At 45.2% G+C, this 12,826-nt stretch overlaps 1 protein-coding gene and 1 long non-coding RNA gene across 12 annotated transcripts in view; both read right to left on the bottom strand.

Moving 5' to 3' along the window:
- The window catches only part of NFIA (nuclear factor I A), a 422,658-nt gene that overhangs the window by 283,261 nt on the left and 126,571 nt on the right, over positions 1 to 12,826 (bottom strand). The window lies entirely within an intron of this gene.
- LOC135177281 (uncharacterized) lies at positions 7,073 to 9,645 on the bottom strand. Its single transcript, XR_010303013.1, has 2 exons — positions 9,475 to 9,645; positions 7,073 to 9,165 (listed from the first exon to the last, which is right to left on the bottom strand). It is a non-coding gene; the product is annotated as an uncharacterized LOC135177281 (long non-coding RNA).

The raw sequence follows: 12,826 nt of genomic DNA, 5'->3' as shown, positions 1-12,826 counted from the left end.
GCCTCCTGCCTGTGCAACACAGAAAAAACACTGAATCTCCATGGAGAGTCCTGCCTCTTGCTCAGAGTTTGGAAAGTTGGTAAGTGAAGGAGAAACATACAGAGCAGAGGAGGACCTGGACACCTGAGTGGAAGTGGAGAGTGGCCATGGCCAACTGCCTCCCCTATCCAGTGGAGATTCCAGTAAAGCTCATTTTCTTTCTTTGCAGCAGTGTTCCTATTCCCAAAGACTTCTGAAACACCAGGATGGGATGCTAAAGGGGAAGGACTATAGGGGAAGAAGCCTGCTCCTACGTGGGCCAGCAGTGGTGTGCCCAGTGCCCCCTGGCCATGGGAATGTGAGGGAGGCAACAGCAAGACACCATCTCTCTCTTGCCAGGGAGAGACCCTTTTGCAGTTGCTGCCAGGGTCCCCATTTTTCATCTCATCCTTTGGCAGCTTGGAAGTTTTGGTGGGGATGCACATGTCCCAGCACACAGGGACCCCAGGAAAAAAACACCCCAGAACTTAGATATCCTGGATCACAGGTATTCCTGGGTCACAGGCAGTGCTGTACTAAGGTCTCCTGGCACACAGGTATTCCTAGCTAACATGTACCCCAGCATACAGTTATATCAGTAGTTGCATATCCTAGAACACAGGTATTGTTGGTACACAGGTACACAGATACCCCAGCCCTCAGACACTCCAGGATACAGGAATCCCAGGATAGCACTTTACCTGAACACGGATTTCACAGCACACAAATTGCCAAGTGTACTGTACTTCACAAAGTATTCCACTACACAATTACCCCAGCACACAACTAGCCCATTACCAGGTACCACAGCACACAGCTATGCTGTTACACATGTATCCCATTACACATAGATACTCAGCACACAGTTACCCTGTTACACAGGTATCCCAGCACACAGGTACCCCGTTACACAGGCATCCCATTACACAGGTACCCCAGCACACAGGTGCCCTGTTACATGGGTATCCTGTTACATAGGTACCCGAGCACACAGGTATCCCAGCAGACAGGTACCCTTTTACACAGGCATCCCATTACACAGGTACCTCAGCACACAGGTACCCTGTTATCCAGGTACCCCAACACACAGATAACCTGTTACATAGGTACCCCAGCACACAGGTATCCTGTTACACAGGTACCTCAACACATAGATACCCTGTTACACAGGTACCCTGCTACATAGATACTACAGTACACACATACCCTGTTATATAGGTACCCCAGCACACAGGTATCCCAGCAGACAGATACCCTTCTAACACAGGCATCCGATTACACATGTAGTCTGGTACACAGTTACCCTGTTACACAGGTACCCCAGCACAGACATACCCTGCTACACAGGTAGCCCAGCACACAGGTACTGTTACACAGGTACCCCAGCACCAGAGATACTCTTACACAACACATGTAGCCCAGCACTCAGGGATCCTAGTACCAGTTACTTCAGACCACAGGTACTCAGTGCTCAGACACCCCAATGCACCACTACCTATGCATGTAGGTAGTCCAGCACACAACTGTGCTTGCACACAGATACCCTGAAGTACGTCCCCTAGGACACAGACACTCCAGCAAGTGAGTACCCTGGCACCTAGGTACTCCATCAAGGTCCAGCCCTGGGCAGGACCCCCAGTCATGCCACATGTCCTACTGCAGCACTGAACTGGGCTCATTGGGATTTTTGCTGCTCTCTGGAACAGATGAGGTTGGTGCAATTTGTCTTTAATTACAAACACCATGAGACTGACTCCAAAGGCAATGCCAAAGGCCTTTATAAATTACCAGCTAACTTGATTGAAAAAGCGTGATGGTAGAAAATAACAAAGGTTGCTTCCTTTTGCTGCAACAAATCTGCATTTGGCCCATGAAGGATGGCAGAGGGGCTGAGGCAATGCTGGGTGTCTTCGGAGAAGTTACCAGCAGCCTCTGAGACAGCTGGAATTCATATTAGAATATTTTTAACATGCTCTTACAAATACTTTGGCATACGCCTATTCCACTCCTTTCAATGATGTTGACTTCATTTCCTTTAATATGGGGGGAAAAATGCTACACCAACAAGGCCTCATTAAATTAATAAGGAGAAACAATAATAAATAATTCCAGTTGTGTTACTGCAGGGTTGCAAAACACAGAGCAGGGAATTTGGCTGAGAGAATAGAACAACTCTGCGGATGAGTTTCACCGACCAGTGCATCCATGGGCTCCTCGGCCCGCAGCTCTCCCCTCCTCTCTCCCATCCCATGTTCCATGCCGTGCCGCAGGGGCTCAGGAGCACCTGGGATGATTTGGAAACCGGCCTCACCTACCGCCCCATCGCCCCGCAGCAAACTCAGAGCCCGGGAGGGTGCAGCACCTCCCTGCCCCGGTCTGCTGTGTGCAGGCACGTGTGTACGCGCAGGTAGAGAGCGGGTGCATGCATGCACGTGTTCCGCGTACGCGCACACGCGTGTGTGCGTGCATGTGCCGTGTGTTCCAGCCTGCCCGCGCACACAGGCACGGTGCGCACCTGGCCGCACAGGCCCCGGGCGCGCACCCTCCTGCCTGTGCGCGCACCCCGCCGCGCGCACGCACCCCCGGCCGCCCCGCGCGCCGCTGCTCACGGCGCCCCCTGGAGGCCTGAAGGCGCCGCCCCGCCCCTCCCGCTGCTCTCCACACTCCCCCCCCACCGCCGCCTCCAGCGGCGCAGCGCCCCCTGCCGGCGGGTGAAGTGCAAGGCCCGGCCGTGGCAAGGCGGGAAGCGCGCGGGGGCCTGAGGCGCAAGCCTGAGGCCGGAACGTGAGGCTGGTGGCCCTAGAGGCCCCAGGGCCGCACCGCCTTGACTTTGAGTCTGTGGCAGCCACGGAGGGCATTGCTCAGCCAAGAGTCGCGGCCAGCTTTTGCTTCCAAACCCAGCAAAACCAGGGGGAGTACTTCAGATTAAAGCCTCAAAGTAAAATGTGACTTTAAACAGCTTACCCCTTGCTTTGCCCACCGCTTCCATCAGCCACCGTGTGTGGATGCAATTCTAACAGCGCCAAATTTCCCTGCTCTGCCACAGGTTGGTGCCTCTTGCACTTTCCTCTGGCTCTCTGGTCACCTCCATCATTCCAGAGGGGTTTTGGAGGAGGAGGGAGGAGGCAGACGCCACACTCCCCAGGGAAAGCCGAGCGCAGGCTTCCCGCAGCCCAGCCCCTCCAGGGACACCCTCGGTCTCACCCCTCAGAGCCTGCCTCGAGGGGCACTTCCTGTTCACGGAGGGGTCCTGGAAGGCTACAGTTGGCGCTGAGACACTTCCCTTTATTCACCTAAAGGCAAGGATGCTTCCTCATGTGGCAAAGCAGGTCTCCCATGGGAGACAAAATACTCTCAGTAAAATGGGAGATAGGCAGGTGGCTCCAGCAGCAGGGAACATTAATACACAAGGACCGGCTCTGGCTGCTGCAAATGGATGGCCTTGCAGGGCCTTCACATGCTAATTTGCACCAGCTGTTGGTCTGACCTATCCTGCCAATGGTCCTGGATGTGGATGTGCTTTGTCCTGCTTCCCCGCTCCTAACTGGCCCGGTAAGGGCAGCTCTGGTGCGGTTATTCAGCACTGACCATTAAAAGCAGTAAGGGTTTCAGAGCAAAAAAAGTGTTTATCTGTTCAGCACTACTGTTTTCTGGTATTGGCTCTGAAATGTTGCAAACTCCTGAGTAATCGCTGCCTGCTACCTCAGGTGTTGCCAGGAAGGACATTTCCTGGTGTTCCCATCAGAAACATTGACACATGTACAAGATGATGGAACACTCTGGAGCTATAGACACGTGGATATACCACAGTGTTGGTGTAACTCACAGAAACGTTAACACTGATGCTAGAGAGCAGGCAAATTCTGCACCTGAGTGTGGGCATTTGAGTGATATTTGCCCTGGACGATCTGAGATCAGCTTCCTGAACCTCAACAGAAGTCCAGTTTTAGAGTGTGTAACCTGACAGAGGGCTCCCCAGCGTGCTCCACGGAAAGGTTTTGTGGCTGCTTCTGTGGGTGGCTCACCTTCTGCTATTCACTGCGAGAAAAGAACAGAGTTTTACCCGCTCAGCCCATGTCGGGTTTTAACCCATGTAATAAAATATGACACTAGAGGGCGGCCTGTTAATGTAATTCAATAACGAAGCTGCAGCAGCTGCATATGGAGAGCAGCCCCGCTCCCTGCCTCACGCCAGGACACTGGCTGGAAGCCGTCCTGGGCACGGTGCCTTCTCCTGCTCAGAGACAACCACCACTGCCGCCCCCCACTACCCGAGACGTGGGGAGTATCCAGAGTGTAATACCAGAACCCAGAATAATAAACATTGCTAACAAATCTGACTTGCCAGCAGTCTCGACAGTAGTCCTGCAGTTAGCACTTAGTCCAGCTGGGAGGAGGAGGTGGCAGGAGCTATCTTGTCCCTTCCCCGGTGCCAAACCCTTGTCCAGCCCTAAACCACTGCACCTACGCTTACAGCTAAATGATGGTGCTGTGGTTGCAGTCTGGGTTTAGGTGTCTGCACTGCAGTTCAGTGAATGAAATCCTCACCAATGGATTGCTCTCAGTTTCTGCCCAGCCTTCCTGTGACCGAGGGGGCCCCTTAAAGTGCCAAAGACAGGTTTTCTTGTGTCAAACAAGGTCAGTAGCTGCATGCAATTTAATTAATCAAAGATTGTGAATACTTTTAGAGAACCAGACACAGTGTGCATCAGAAATACCAGATAGTATCAAAGTACCCAGCGCTGTCATTAGTGCTATTTTCATTTTGTAGTGCCTGGATGCTAGGATTTCCTTCTGGCAGGCTACAGAGGGCAATGCCTTTTCTCCCCAGATTTAAAATCTGCCTGTCAGACGTGAGCCAGCAGGCAAAAGTGACGTCAGACTGACTGAGGATAGACCAAGGACGCGGGTCACAGTAGTGTGTGTGCTGGCAGAAACGGGTGATGCTGTAGGCTGTTGTACCACAGGTGGGTTCTAAGGCATCCCTGCAGCTTTCTCTGCAACAGTTTCAAGAAGCATTCAGTGCTGCGAGACTATCAAAGATAATTCAGCAAGTTCAACTTGAAACGAGAGAATGTTTTAAGCTGAACTTCAATGAGACTTTCTTATTGTCTGGAGTAAAAATTGGCCTGAAGTTACAGATGGAAAGAACTTAAATTAGTGGCCGCTGTTCTGAAAACTGATGTTCCTTAGCATTTAGCAATAACATGTCCTCAGTTTTTGCTAAATTGCAAACGAGCAATTAATTTTTCAGCACTTGTGCAGAATACTTTAAAAATGGAAACATGAAAGTCTTCTATTAAAATGAAGCTGATAGTATGCACCTGCCACTAATGTACTGTACACTGTGTCTTCCACTCATTATAGTGATGATTTGGGTTGAGATCAAGAGTCATATAGTGAAAATCACTTCAACACGTGCCTGTTCATATGCATAAACTCCTGTGTACCAGATGGCAAAATATAATGACATCTTAAACAGCTAATTGCATAAACCTTGTAATGCAGATAATTGCTGAACCAAAGTATGAGTTAATAATTTCCCACTGTATTGCCTGGCTTGACACTAATTCTAAAGGAAAGTTGTGACAATTCTAACACACTAAAGTTCACCAAGCGGTAATTAAAACTAGCACTTAAAATCATTCGACTTTCAAACCCTTAATTACAATTCAGTGGAATCACTTTGTAGAAATCTAACATTTATAGATAGTTACATGATAGCCAATATTTCATCATCGTCCCTTTCATGGTGTTCTTCTAAGGCATGCTTCAGGAAGCATGTAGCTCTCTCTGGAAATCCAAGGCTGAAATGATTTCTGCCACTGGGAAACACTTGGAAAGCAGTGGTCAAGGTGAAGAGTGAATGTACTGGTGTTTCTTTTAACAGGTTACATTACAGGCAGCATGACGGGTAGTCGTTTTTAATCACCCCATGATACATAAATGTAAATAAGCAGCAAGCCACTACAATTAAAGGTATCAGCTTTCAAAGAACTATTTGAATTATTTGGGTTGGGTTGATAACAGCCATTCTGACAGGCCTTGAACACACCGGGAGCTGCTACCCTACACAGGGAAAAGCTGCCGTGGGACTGAAATGATGAAGAATGGAAATATAATTAATGATGGTAAATAGAGTTTTAGGAGAAATAAGCCTTATCAGACAAATGCAATTTCTTTCTTTGATGAGGCGAATCAAATGATATGATGAAGGTAAAGACTGAATGATAACGGTCAATGAAGAGATGTGATACTCATTTTTTATGGAGATTAGAATTAACACTCTGTGATATTCTGATCAAAAACCATTAGAAATAGCAACAGAGCATGCACTAATTAGATTAGGAATTGGCTAACAGCCTGTTAAAAAGTAGCAATGAATCAGGAAGCATTATCAAATAGGAGAGTTCTACCACGTTCAGCATCAGGTCAGAAGCTAGTCAACACTATCCCAAATGATTTTGGATATAAACACTGTAAATTCACAGCTGATAAATTTGAGGGTGACAGAAACACTGGTGGAGTGACAGACAATGATGAGAAGGAACACTCCAAGTGATCTCAGTTGCTTGATGAGCTGAGGCCATTCAAACACAATTGTTTTTAATACAGACAGTTTAAGATTATGCAGTTTCAGGTGCTTGCACTTTTAAAAGATTGCTGGAAAACTGGAGAGGGTGCAGAAAAGAGCCACAGAGAGGATTTCAGGGATGAAAAAAGTGCTTGAAAGAGAAAGACTTAAAGCACTCAATCTACCTAGCTTACTGGAAAGAAGACTGAAACATGACATGAGTACAATGTGTAAGTGTGTAAGTAAGTATGAGATCTATCTGGAGGTACCTGCTGGATACCAATGACATTTTTAATCTTTCAGAGAAAAACGGTTAACTGCGACTTGAAGTCAAAGAATCTCAAGTGAGAATTTAGTTTTTATTGAATAGGAAGTGTGGCTGAAGGTCAATGTCTAAGGGACAAAGTGAATACTGCCTTTTTTCTTTCTATTTTCTAAGCAAGACAAGAGACCTGCTGTAACCAATACCAAGTTAATGCATTTAATGCAGTGACGCACAATGAGTTGTAATATATCAAGGGGCTTTCTCTAGCCTTCAGTGCTGTGAGTCTCCATACATCAGCAGAGACATTTCATAAGCATTCGGGAGCAGGGAAATACAGCTGTGCAAAGAAATAATCAAGTAATAACAAGTCTAACACATTTCATGGGCTCTCCAGACCCAGGCCAGGTGTGCCGATATCACACGTTCATATATCTCTAATAATGTTTTGTTTTAAAAGATAGAGACAGAATTTATGTGCTTATGGAGCTGCACAAAAGGCAGCCTCCTACCAGTAGATCTGTCATCTGTGGTCTGCCTCCTGGCATGAAGTAGCAGATTCCTCAGGGCTCTGTGCCTCTGCTCTCCGCTAAAGGAGAAGCAGTAACCTTGGCTTTAGGCATCCTATACCTGGAGATCTGTATATTCACAATATGAACAAGACAGCCCTGAATAAGAGCAGATCATGGTTAGCATACTAAGAGGAAAAATCACCCCAAACCTCTTCTGAAGAGGTTCTCAGCAACTGAATCCCATAGGAAATGCTGGCAATCTCTTGTCTTGCTGCTTACACTGCTTCTTTCCTCTGTGGCCATGTGTACCCGCCACAGCAATTCTCAAACGTGTGTACGTGCTCTTTGCATCCTACAAACCCGTCCCTCTCTCACTCTTCTGCAAAGTTCAACATCTGTCAAAACCATGAGCAAACACAAATGTTTTCAAGACTACAATACCACCACCCAGCGTCTGCAATTACAACTCATTGTAAGGGGACTCACCCCATTGTGTTCAGCTCTGGCATGTTCTCAAGGGTCTCAGATCTAAGTGGTCACAGCAGAGTTCATCCCACTATAATAACCTGTGAGTCCCCAGTGAAAGCTGGGAGCTAAACTCTAGACAATCATATAGCACGGACTGATTCTATGCAGGAGGTCAGAGTAAAGGCTTTCTGCCCTTAAACATATTTATTAGGCCATGAAACATAACTACCAGGTGTCTGTGTTGTTACTAATTTTATGGATGAATGTAATCATATCCAACACAAAATATTTTCATGCTCACATCTCTCTACTGCTCCCTGTGGTCTTTCTAGTCACCCCTGCCGTGGATGGGCAACCCTCTTCCTTTGAGAGAGCAGCACTGGCACATACAGCTGGTGAGGATTAGGCTTTATTTCCCCAGAGAAGGATGCTCCTGGGAAGGGGTGTTCTAGTTGGTTATAACATTTTCACTCTATGCTGAGCATCATCTGTAAAATCTCAGCTCAGGTGACTGAGTCAAGCTCTGCACAGTGACTCCATGCAGTTGAGCTGACATTGCTTCAAGTGCTGCATGAAGAGACAACACAATTTTGTATCTCTATCTCCTAATTACTGACTTGAAGTGGTCTCTCACCTGTCTGTAGTGAGCTGGATTTTACTCCCTAGGGTTTGCCTTTCTCTCACACTAACTGCAAGGTAAATGTGCCTCCAGGTGGTCTTGAGGGCAATTTCAGGACAAGCCTCTATGTAATGCATGAATCTTATTTATCATATATCTATGTCTATATATCTTTTTATATATTGTGAAGGAAGTAATTGATGGTATTTCAGTCTCTGTATCTGCACCATAAGTACTACAACTCATCTATACAGGAGACACTGATAAGTCAATAAGGAGGCACTGATAAGTCAATAACAAGTCAAAGCAAAAAAAAGACACCAAGCAGCATTATTAATAAATAACAAATGGCAGAAGTTTGGGGGACATTCAGATTGTCAGTGGTGACAGAGTCTAGGCAGACAGGGACTTGGTCAGAGATTGATCCAGTGGCTGCTGACCTGCCCTTTGGGCTTGCAGAGGTGCTGGTGACCAACTGTAAGCAGGAAATCGTCCTACTGATCGGCTCAGCGGCTTAAAGACGAGCTGAAGTGATTTGCTGGACAGGATGTAATCTGAGGAACTTCTCTATCTTTGAAATAACTGATAGATCCAGAATGTGGTGGCATGACATGAAGGTGACTTATTTCTCAGTCTGTGAACATACATGGGTCCTCCTTTTTTGTTTTGATAGAAGTCTGATGGGGTTAGGTGATCTTGCAGAAGTGAAAATCTAGAAAATAAGACAGAATATGTTGTCATACATGTTTCCTGCTGTTTGCAGCATAATTTTCTGCTTAGGATTACTGGATACTTACTGTATCAACACACATATAGAGTAAAACAATTTTCTGATCACGGATTATATGGAATCAGAATTCAGTACTGAAAACACAGCATGCATTTTGAGTTTTAACAACAAATACTGCTTAAGCTGAATCTGTCTCCATCTTTCCCTTTCTAACCAGCATTCGCTAACATTCAGATAGTGCTAATGTAATAAATATTCACAAAACATGAACATAACTCAGAGTTCTCCTACCTGGCTGTGGTTGTTTGGTAGTCCTCAGAGGAGGCATCATCTTCTCATCTTCTCTTCAGTTTTTCATCAGAGCGTGAGCCACCACATTTTAGCTTCTCCTAAAACTGCATGCCTGTCTTTGCTATGCATCATATGTGTCCTGATATCCAAAAATATCTGAGACAGACTGAAAGATCTGCTGGGAAGAGTGGGCCTCCGGAATCTGTTCTCTGTGGAGCAGCTGCCCTCTGCCACTAGCCTGATAAAACAGCTTTATAGAATACAGTGTCACCTGGGAAGTGGAATCAGCTCCCAGCACTAGTGAAAGTCATGGGAGGTTTATCACTTTTTCAGATGAACACCTGGAAAGTGAGTTTCTTTATCTTGTCTAATTTGCCTTTGATTTCTAAGACCCTAAGGCATTTAGAGATCAGGAAATTGTTCTGTCTGTATAAAAAAGGCATGCACGTCTCTCCTTAGCATTGGTTCTCAGATTGTTCTTTCACCCACTACGATTGCCATGTGTAAATATTTGCAGGTGCCAGCTGGAACATGGTGTCTTTGTCTTCTCAAGTGCTTTGGCCAGCAGGGGCCCAACAAGCTTTGGTTTACTATGATTAATGTGTTGGCTCTTGGTCTAAATGACCACTGGAAAAAGACATCTTGTAAGACAAGAGGTTTCATTGTCAGTCTTATGGATTGCTTCAGCTCAGGATGTTCCAACACAGTGTTGCTGGAACAGTCTGGACCTGGGTCTGAAGCCAGTGACATACAGGACTGCAATAACTTGCAGTTCAGGTGGTTGAATTCCACTATGGGCACCAGAGCAAGGTAAAGAAACCAGTGATCTTGATCACAGTTAGACCTTATTTAGAAATATTGTTTACTTATCATCCACTTCATATCTCTCCGAGTTTGGTTCTTAATGTGGGCACTTATCACTGTCTTAAAACACTTCAGCAGTGATTGCAGTCTGCTCTGTTAATTGATGATTTCATTGTTCATTACACCTCTTTATCTGTGACTGTCAGGAAAGGTTTTGCTGCTTCAGCTGTATGAGAAAGAACAGTTCTCCAAATCACAACAGGGCTTTGAACTAGACAGTGGCTTCAGGGCAAAACCTGAAGATTGCCTGCAGAAAGAGAACAAACTCTGCAGAGAATTTTGATGTCCATCAGACTGGCTGCTGGAGGCTTTTCAAGTATCAAGAAGCTTCTCAGGAAGTTTCTGCAAGGCTTTGACATTTACAGGGTGGTTGCTCATGTTGCATAACCTCAGGAGCATCATTATCACTGACCTATTGCAGAGCTGCCACTATTTCATGTACTGTGCTCTTCAGCACTGCAACACTTATCAGTGCTTACCTTTGACTGATGTCTTCTCAGTAAGATCTTTTTTTGCTGTCTCTTATTACCATTTAGAATTTAGAATAAAATTAAGACCCAAAAAAAGGCTCTAAAAGTTAGAGAACTCAGTTACAAGCTGTTGTAGATTTTGGGCAAGGTTGATTTCTGAAAGTAACTTCTCATTTACTATTTAGTTCAAAGAATAGATTCTAATCCTGCTTGTATTTTGTGGTTTATTTTCTCAGCTTCATTATCTATCAGTTTCTTTAAATGATTTGGTTTATTCACAGCCTTCCTTAAGTCTTTCCTCCCCCCCAGTTATTTTATCTTGGCGATGGAAGTGATCTCTGTATAGTCAAGCACTACTTTGTGCAGCTCCCATTGGGGCTATTCACATACCCATATGTGCATGCAGTTGCCACTAATGCTCATCAATGAGACTTAACATATGAGAATGGACATGAGAATAGACCCCTTGCTGGGCTCTTGACTACATAGGGGTTTTTTTGGTGTTGATCCACATCACTCACAGCAAACACTGTTATTAGACATCGTTGTACTTAGCGGGACCACTGAACACAACCTTTCGGTCTCACACAGGTGCTCCTTGGTAGGGTACATAGGCTCAAGGGTTTGCAGGTCCAGTTCATAGACATGAACTGGAATCTGAGGTTATTGCACAGCTTTATTCTGTGCATTTCCTTCTGTTTGTTGTCAACAATGTACTTTTCAGCCTCTCCACCGAAGAGAGGACAGAGTTTTTAAAGGTGTGACTTGTGTACTTGGATTCTGTCTGTGACTCCATTTAGGCAGAAGAGACGCAGCTTTAACATTCATACTTGTGAAAAGGTAAAGGTAACTTTGAGCATTTGCAATTGATTTCTGTGTACCTGGTTTCAGCATCTTTAGTGGTTCTCATAGCTGTGGGCTCCCCACTGTGCTGGTATTCATGTGCATTTAAGTTAAGTGATGACAGAACACTTTCCATCACAAAGTTGAAGTCTTCAATATGTTTTGTAAAACTGATGCATCTTGTACCATCTGTAATCCCACTTTGTTGCAATTCAGGGACATGCAAATGTTGAATCATTATTATTTGCTAACCATATGAAAATAATTACTGATTTCAGTGTAATTTGTAATGAACACATGCCCACATCTGAAAGGAGAAAAGACCAAGTCAGATGTGTTCTCCCAGTCTCTTTTCTGCTAGGAAGTTTTTTGCCTTTGAGCCACACGTTGAGATTTTGGAGGGTTATGTTTTTAAAATGTATTATCCTTGGCAATGTTTACTGAGCTATAATTCTGAGTGCACTGGGGACTAGTGAATTCTAACACAGTCAGTCATGGGCAGGAGGAGCTGTGTTTCAATACCCAACCTTTCAGGAATGGAATCATACAATCACCTCACTCTCTGTTTTCAGGCTTTAATGGTGCTAGAAGCATGAACAAGCTGAAAAGAAACTACCATGACATAATGATGTCTGCTTTCCAAAAAATCCAACCCCAACCCCACCAGCTACACTGGGGGGCAGAACCTCATAGCATGGCTGAAATCCTGAATTCAGTCCTTTGGGCACCACGACTCAACTTCTGGCCACATCTCAGGACAGAGCCCAAAGACACATGCCACAACTTCAGCAAGCAGTAACTCTCAGTATGGCCTAAAGCCCAAGGTTGACCAGTGCTTTCTATTTAAAGGGTTGATTTTCAGTGGTCATTACTTTTCCAGGGATTAACCTTTAGAGGACATTTTCCAAAATTCATGATTTTATCAGACCAATTTCTTTCCAGAATGTTTTTATCCAAACAAATTCATCTCTGTCTAAAGAAAGGTGCTAAGAAAAATATACTTGCATTACTGTTCTAGTAGTTTGCCCTTGAAAAGCTCTAGCAATGTTGTGGTTTGAAAGCAACAACCAGGAGAATGGCTGTTTCTTAAGAAATGCTTTGTGATAGCCTCAAAAATCCATCAAATCTGAAGAGCCTCAGGGTTTGCACATGCTCTGCAAAAGTTTTTTAGCATT

Source organism: Pogoniulus pusillus, chromosome 8, assembly GCF_015220805.1.
Source record: "Pogoniulus pusillus isolate bPogPus1 chromosome 8, bPogPus1.pri, whole genome shotgun sequence".
NCBI classification, from domain to species: Eukaryota; Metazoa; Chordata; class Aves; order Piciformes; family Lybiidae; genus Pogoniulus; species Pogoniulus pusillus.
The sequence above is the reverse complement of the archived record's forward strand: the minus strand, read 5'-3'. Positions and strand labels throughout refer to the sequence as shown.